Source organism: Bos indicus x Bos taurus, chromosome 10 (genome assembly GCF_003369695.1).
Source record: "Bos indicus x Bos taurus breed Angus x Brahman F1 hybrid chromosome 10, Bos_hybrid_MaternalHap_v2.0, whole genome shotgun sequence".
NCBI lineage: Eukaryota > Metazoa > Chordata > Mammalia > Artiodactyla > Bovidae > Bos > Bos indicus x Bos taurus.
Window position 1 is genome coordinate 17,563,788 of NC_040085.1, and position 8,151 is coordinate 17,571,938.

General features: G+C 42.3%; 1 pseudogene; it reads right to left on the minus strand.

The window, feature by feature from the left end:
* Positions 1-6,498: 6,498 nt before the first annotated feature.
* LOC113899331 lies at positions 6,499-7,240 on the minus strand (annotated as a pseudogene).
* Between the last annotated feature and the right edge of the window lie 911 nt (positions 7,241-8,151).

An 8,151-nucleotide genomic window follows, 5' to 3' on the forward strand; every position in this document is an offset into this window, starting at 1 on the left:
AGTTGTGTAGGAATTATAGTATATGTGACTATTTTAATGTATATATGGATCATTCACTCTTCCTTCAAGAAATACCCAGTAGAGAATCCCCTGGCAGTCCAGTGGTTAGGACTTCAAGTTTCCATTGCAGGGTGTATGTGGGGAACTAAGATTCCACAGCCAAAAAATATATATATATATATAAACTCAGTAACAGTAAAATAAATAAATAAATAACTCTGAAAAAGAGCTAAATCCAAAAGAGATCTTAATTTTAGTTTGAATCAGCCAATTGCAATAATCCAAACACGTTAGATACTCACATTAATGTGGAAAAAAATAGTGGTACATTGAGTTCTTTGCTCATATAACATGGGAAAGGAAAATCACTAGAAAATATTTGGGGAACATTTCCAGGTCTAAAATTGTTGAAAGTATTCTAAGTAAGCAACTTTTTCATTTTCCCATGGAAAAGATCAATGAGTACCAATGACTTCTAGTAACATTTTGACACAGTATATATGAAATAACAAGTATGGAATGACCAGCTTCCTTCAGTACCAGGTGGAGAAGAAAGAAGGATTTATGAAGGAGTCAAGGCAATGGCACCCCACTCCAGTACTCTCGCCTGGAAAATCCCATGGACGGAGGAGCCTGGTAGGCTGCAGTCCACGGGGTCGCGAAGAGTCGGACACGACTGAGCGACTTCCCTTTCACTTTTCACTTTCATGCATTGGAGAGGGAAATGGCAACCCACTCCAGTGTTCTTGCCTGGAGAATCCCAGGGACAGAGGAGCCTAGTGGGCTGCCGTCTATGGGGTCGCACAGAGTCGGACACGACTGAAGCGACTTAGCAGCAGCAGCAGCAGCAGCAGCAGCAAATATGCTAGAATACCTTGTACAGAAGTAACCTAAAAGGGTCACATTTTAGAATCAGCTCGTTGCAACAGCGACCCCATGTGGTCAATGTGGATTTAATTTGCAGCTTGTACAGCTGCTGCTGCTGCTGCTAAGTCAGTCGCTTCAGTCGTGTCCGACTCTGTGCGACCCCATAGACGGCAGCCCACTAGGCTCCTCTGTCCCTGGGATTCTCCAGGCAAGAATACTGGAATGGGTTGCCATTTCCTTCTCCAGGTAGGCCAGTCTACAGGGTCGCAAAGAGTTGGACACTACCGAAGCTACCCTGTGTGCATAGGCACAAGACTTTTTTTTGCCCCTGTGGCAGCTCTGCCCCAGTGAGAGTTGAGCATGAAGGTGGCACAGCTGCCTGGCTTTTGAGGACCCTGGCAACGCCAAATGTGCAGGGACAGGGACTGCCTCCACCGCAGGACTTATGGCGCTATCAGAGTCTTTTTGAGTTTCTTGTAGCTGGTCCTCAGAAGACCTCTTTGGCCAGTCTTTCTCCAAGGCTCTGCCCCTTCAGGCACTTAGAGGGCTTCCTTGCCTGGGGTCCTTCTCCATTGCTCAGGTGCATCAGGCACATAGAGGATCCCCCCTAGCTGGGTTCCTACTATATAGAGGGGCGCATCAGGCACTTAATGGGGCACCCTGGGTGGGGTCCTACTCCATAGTTCAGGGGTCAGGTGTTTGATGAGCCAGCCTCCCTATTGTTCAGTTGCCAACGCTGGCGTGTACAGGGAGAGAGGCTATAGTGATGGCTCCACCCCCTATGCGTGACTCAGCAGTATCGCCTTGCTTCCATGGCTGCTCGGCTTTTCTGCACAGGCATTGCACACCACAAACTCTTCCCTCACATCCCCTTAATCTGTCTCTGTGCAGTCAACAGCAGCCCTCGCCCAGGGATTGCTCCACAATCCCTAAACTCCAGCTCCCAGCCACTGTGCCATCTGGGGTCTGAATGGCTGTGGCAAGGACCCTCTGATTTTCATTCCATGTAGGCAGCCACAGATCAGCTGTTTCACTCTCAGCCTTAAATGTTTCTTCTCTGACTCAGACAGTTGCTCCAGTGTGGGGGTTGGACCCCTGCTTCAGTTCCCTCACCTGCTGAGAGCAGGTCCAGTCCTACTAACACTGCTAGTTTTCCCCCTAGTTCCTTCTCCTACCGAGTTTTGTGTGGGTCTATATATTCTTTTCTGCTGACCAGATAATCCTGTCCACTCTCAGCTGGTGTTCAGCATGTACTTCTGTGTCTGAAGGTGTATTCCTGATGTTATCCATGGAGAGAGATGTACCTCATGTCCACCTACTCCTCTGCCATCTTGTTCTCTCTCCTAATTTTATTTCTTTTTTATGTGTTCACCTGACTGGTCATATTTTCTGTAATGGAAATGCCTTATTTTTGTGTTAAGATATTTCACTAAAGGTTATTATCATTAAGAAAAAGAACTAAATAAGTTAGAATAATATCTACTGACCTGTGGGAATGCACATGACTGTACTATGTGAAAAATAAAACATTTATTATATATATATGCTCAGTCGTGTCCAACTCTTTGCAGCCCTATGGACTACAGTCCACCAGGTTTCTCTGTCCGTGGGATTTTCCAGGCAAGAATACTGGAGTGGGTTGTGATTTACTACTCTGATATACACACACACACACACACACACACACACACATCAATATTCAGTTCAGTCACTCAGTCGTGCCCGACTCTTTGCGACCCCATGAATTGCAGCACACCAGGCCTCCCAGTCCATCACCAACTCCTGGAGTTTACTCAAATTCATGTCCATCAAGTCGGTAATGCCATCCAGCCATCTCATCCTCTGTCGTCCCCTTCTCCTCCTGCCCCCAATCCCTCCCAGCATCAGGGTCTTTTCCAATGAGTCAACTCATCACATGAGGTGGCCAAAGTACTGGAGTTTCAACTTCAGCATCAGTCCTTCCAATGAACACCCAGGACGGGTCTCCTTTAGAATGGACTGGTTGGATCTCCTTGCAGTCCAGGGGACTTTCAAGAGTTTTCTCCAACACCACAGTTCAAAAGCATCAATTCTTTGGCGCTCAGCCTTCTTCACAGTCCAACTCTCACATCCATACATGACCACAGGAAAAACCATAGCCTTGACTAGATGGACCTTTGTTGGCAAGGTAATGTCTCTGCTTTTGAATATGCTATCTAGCTTGGTCATAACTTTCCTTCCAAGGAATAAGCGTCTTTTAATTTCATGGCTACAATCACCATCTGCAGTAATTTTGAAGCCCCCCAAAATAAAATCTGACACTGTTTCCACTGTTTCCCATCTATTTCCCATGAAGTGATGGGACCAGATGCCGTGATCTTCGTTTTCTGAATGTTGAGCTTTAAGCCAACTGTTTCACTCTCCTCTTTCATTTTCATCAAGAGGCTCTTTAGTTCCTCTTCACTTTCTGCCATAAGGGTGGTGTCATCTGCATATCTGAGGTTATTGGTGTTTCTCCCGGCAATCTTGATTCCAGCTTGTGCTTCTTCCAGCCCAGCTTTTCTCATGACTTACTCTGCATATAAGTTAAATAAACAGGGTGACAATATATAGTCTTGACGTACTCTTTTTCCTATTTGGAACCAGTCTGTTGTTCCATGTCCAGTTCTAACTGTTGCTTCCTGACCTTGACTAGACTTCCGCACAATTTAGTGCTTCCCAGGTGGTGCTAGTGGTAAAGGAGTATAGGAGTGTCAGTGTAGGAGATCTAAGAGGTGTGGGTTTGATCTCTGGGTCGGGAAGATCCCCTGGAGGAGGGCATGGCAACCCCACTCTAGTATTCTTGCCTGGAGAATCCCACGTACAGAGGAGCCTGGTGGGCTACAGTCCATGGGGTTGTAGTCGGACACGACTGAAGAGACTTTGCACAGAGGGCAGCAAGGAAGCCAGTGTAAGTATCACAGAACATCTGAGCAGGACACCAGGTGGCAGTGCTTCAGCTTTCATGCCTGCTACATGCAGTGTGGCAGAGTCTGATTCTCAAGGAAGGAAAATAGAAAGATTTAAATAAAGAATTCACCAGGTTAAAGATGAGTAAAGATGTAAAGGAACTTCAGAGATAACACAATGTAGATATTTGGGAAGATAGCATCACAGGAGTGTTTAAAGAATAATATGCCATCGTAGCCCTCAATTTTCCCAGCATACTATTATATAAAAAACTTGCTAAAGCATTCAGCACTGTTAACTGGTTAGTGGATGATTTCCTCATCTACTCATCCTGGGACTTTGTGCCTAGGTTTGGAATCTTCTATTCTAGTTCACTTTTGGTTTCAGTTTAAACCAGTAATGTCACCATCACTCAGATGTCCAGCCACCCTATTTTGAGTCCAAGTGCTTCTCCATAGTCCAGACCTTGCTCCTCAGGAGCCCCCTAAAATGCTACACTCTGGTGGTTAATAAAAGGTGGAGAAGCATTTCACAGTTAGGAAAGTTATGGCTCATTTCCCAAAGATTAAAAAAAAAAGAAACAATAAAACCTATCTCATAGGGTTTTGATATTTAAATTAGATGATGAGTCTGAAATGCATACCACAGTGCCTGACATAGAATAAGCTCAAAAAATATCATCTTTCTTTTTTTCTAGTGAAACCTGCCTTTTCTTCAATGTCCAGAATCTGTGACTTGTTACTACTTTTTTTTTTCTCCACATTGGTTTGATGAGGAAAACTATAGGAAATTTATTCAATCACTTATATTCTTTGAGACAGTCATTATTTTTCCCTGTCCTCTTGGGTCGTATTCTCCTAGCTACATTAGTGCATTCAGGGTGCTGTAAGGACATAGATGGAGCACTCAGAGGAAGCTTTATTTTCACTTACCTGATGAATAATAATATTATTTTAGTATATTTATTAGGTATTGAATATCAAATTTCTGAATTGGATCTCCAAGATTGTCCCATTCTTCCTGACTGTTTTCTTTACTGATTAATTTTATGTGATTTATATATTTTTCATTTGAGTCATTTTTCAGAAATATGCATTGCAAATATAGTTTAAAAGTCTGCACATTGACTTTCCACCCTCTTAGCATTGATATTCAACACAGCCATTTTAATATATATCTTCATTTTCATAAGAAGCTAGCTTGAAAGTTTTATTTGTTTATTTTATTAAACACTTTAAAAATACTTTTCCTTTGTAACTTCTATTGGTCTGGATGAGAAGTCAGGTATCACTGTTTTTTCAAAGTTCTGAAAACTCTTATTTTTTCCAGTAGATTTATTATCTCTACTTTTAAAATTAATTTTTATTGGAGTATAGTTGCTTTACAATGTTAGTTGCTGTTGTACAGCAAAGTGGATATGTATACATATATCCACTCTTTTTTAGATTGTGCTCCTGTATAGGTCATTATAGAATATCGAGTAGAGTTTCCTGTGTTATACAGAAGGTTCTCATTAGTTATCTATTTTATATATAGTAGTGTGTATATGTGAATCTCAGTCTGCCAGTTTATCCCTCATATCCCTTTCCCCCTTTGGTAACCATAATTAGTTTTCTACATCCTGGACTCTATTTCAGTTTTGTAAACACCTTCATTTGTACATACCACTTTTTAAAATTCCATCTGATAAAAGAGATATCAGATGACACTTGTCTTTCTCTGTCTGACTTACTTCACTCAGCATGGCACTCTTTGGGTCCATCCATGCCACTGCAAATGGCACTGTTTTGTTCTTTCTCATGGCTGAATAATATTCAATTGTATATATATGCCATATCTTTTTTATCTATTATTCCATCATTGGACATTTAGGTTGCTTCCATGTCCACCTACTGTAATTAGTGCTGCAATGAACATTAGAGTGCTTATATCTTTTCTGCTTGTATAGACTACTCCATCAACTCTAGCAACTGCCTGAGTTCTAATCTTTATATATAACTAATCTCTTATTCGACATCACTGATGGTCTGCTTCCCTGATTGTACCTTAAGTGAGACAAGGTCTAAGAAGAAAGGGCTAAGGAAATGATTTTCATAACGATTCCAGATAACTATACCCAGATTTGTGATGTGAGTGTATTTTAGTGAAGCAGTCACTTTAAATTATTATGGAACAAGTTTATAGCTTTAAACAAGTTTACACATGTTCAGTATGATTGATTTAAAGTCGAAAGTTCAAGAGAAGAATGTATTAGTAGAAAGTTACTGTGGACACCTGCTTCCAAATATAGAAAGATCTTTGATTTACTTCAAGATTTAACTACAAAATTTAATGAAGGGAATATTATAGATTTGCAGGCAGGGTTAAGGAAAACAAAGAAGAGATGGGAAGCATCAAGATACTAGCAAGAGCTGAAAGGCTGTATCAACCTGGGCAATCAGAGGAAACTCTTAGTGAAAGGAGAGGCAAGACCTGTGAAGTGGATCCACCAGAAAGGAGTTGCAGGAGATAAGATGTGCTTTCCCAGTTCTAGTGTCTACTGGCCTCCTGCTCAAATGGGGGACCCAAAAACAGTGGTGGGAAACTGGGGGACAAAAGGGAGGGAGAAACCACAGTGATTCCCTGTCTTCTCAGTCTCCAGTTCCTGTGGGGCAGGCCCACCTGGTTCCAGCCGTAGCCTGGTGATCCACCTAGAAGGAGCTTTTATTTAGAATTAAATCTTCTGATCCAGACCACAGATGAAGCAAACCACAGGACTACCATCTCTCTTCTGGGATGTGCAGGTGTGAACTTCAACTGAGGATCTGAAGCAGTGGGGCTCTCTCTTATTAAGCTCTGGGGTTTTTGTTCAGCTTTTCCCATTACTTCAAGCACTGTGAGCTTCCAGAGAGCACAGAAGTACTCTGCAGAGTCTCCAAGTTGTAAGGCTGAAATGATGAGGCTGATGGATTTATGTGCTTTATGGAAGTTTACCGAGTAGCGGCCATTTCTTGCATTACGTATTCTGAATACTGATGAATAAGAAAGTCATCTCTCCCCTGGGAAGCTGTTTATACCAAAAAATGTTAGTAGTAGTCCATGCTCCAACTTACTTCATATCGACAATTCAGGGTGACTGTCTGCCCCACTTGACTGGATACCACTGTCTGGACTTGAGTTACTTGCTGGGCCACACTGGATCCTATAGGGAAAAAACAGAAAACAGAGATGAAGTAGTAAATAAAATAGTGTGGGATTTAGATTAATTTAAGATCCAGAGACAAAACCAATTGAAATTATAAAATGTTTCTTTTTCTCCAACCCTCCTTTCCTCCCCAAGTCCCTGTGAAGCACCACGTGCCTGTGTGCAGCCCTTTCACCCTGAACTCTCACACCCAGGCTTGGAAGCATCCCTACCAGAGAAGGTGATGGCCAGGAACACCCAGAGCAGCCTGGAGAGCGGCATGAGGCATGGATTCCCCTGCACAAATGTGCTCAGTTCTGCCTCAAGCTGAGAGTTCAGTGTCTCTGTGTGCCTGGCAGCACATATACGTAGTACTTGTTCTTGTGTGACTGCTTCAAACAGGAAGTGGGGTTTGTCATGTTCATAAATCACATGGTCTTTTTCACAGATGGGAAAAACTTTTGGCTCACAGATGTTTAATTTTCTACTTTTCTTTCCATGATTCTATGTTAGGTAGATCCTGAAAGCGTCATGGAGAAAGCAGTTAGTATTATGTGTGTGAGGGCTTCCCTGATGGCTCAGATGGTAAAGAATACACCTACAATTCAAGATACCCTGGTTTGATCCCTGAGTTAAGAGGATCCCTGGAGAAGGGAATGGCAAACCACTCCAGTGTTCTTGCTTGGAGAATTCCAAGGATAGAGGAATCTGGTGACTACAGTCTATGGGGTCCCAAAGAGTTGGACATGACTGGGCGACTAACACACATACAGTTAAGGTTTGAGCTGAGAGAAACAGAAGACTAAATAAGTTGACATACACTGATAATAATTTTGCCAGCCCATTCAAAACATATTAGTATACACTATGAATCCTTTCTGTAATCTACTTTACTGGTCATTCTGGTCATTCATTTGCCTATGCTTATATTTTTTTATCCAGAATTTAATGACTCTTTAAAAAACCACAATAAAACAAACTCACAGATCTTTAACTTTCTTATGTGTGTGCTGTGCTGTTGCTTCAATCATGTGCAACTCTTTCCAACCCCATGGACTATAACCTGCCAATCTCTCTGTCCATGGGGATTCTGCAGGCAAGAATTCTGGAGTGGGTTCCCAACACAGGGATCAAACCTCATCTCTTGCACGGCAGATGGGTTCTTTAACACTAGCGCCATCTGGGAAGGGCCA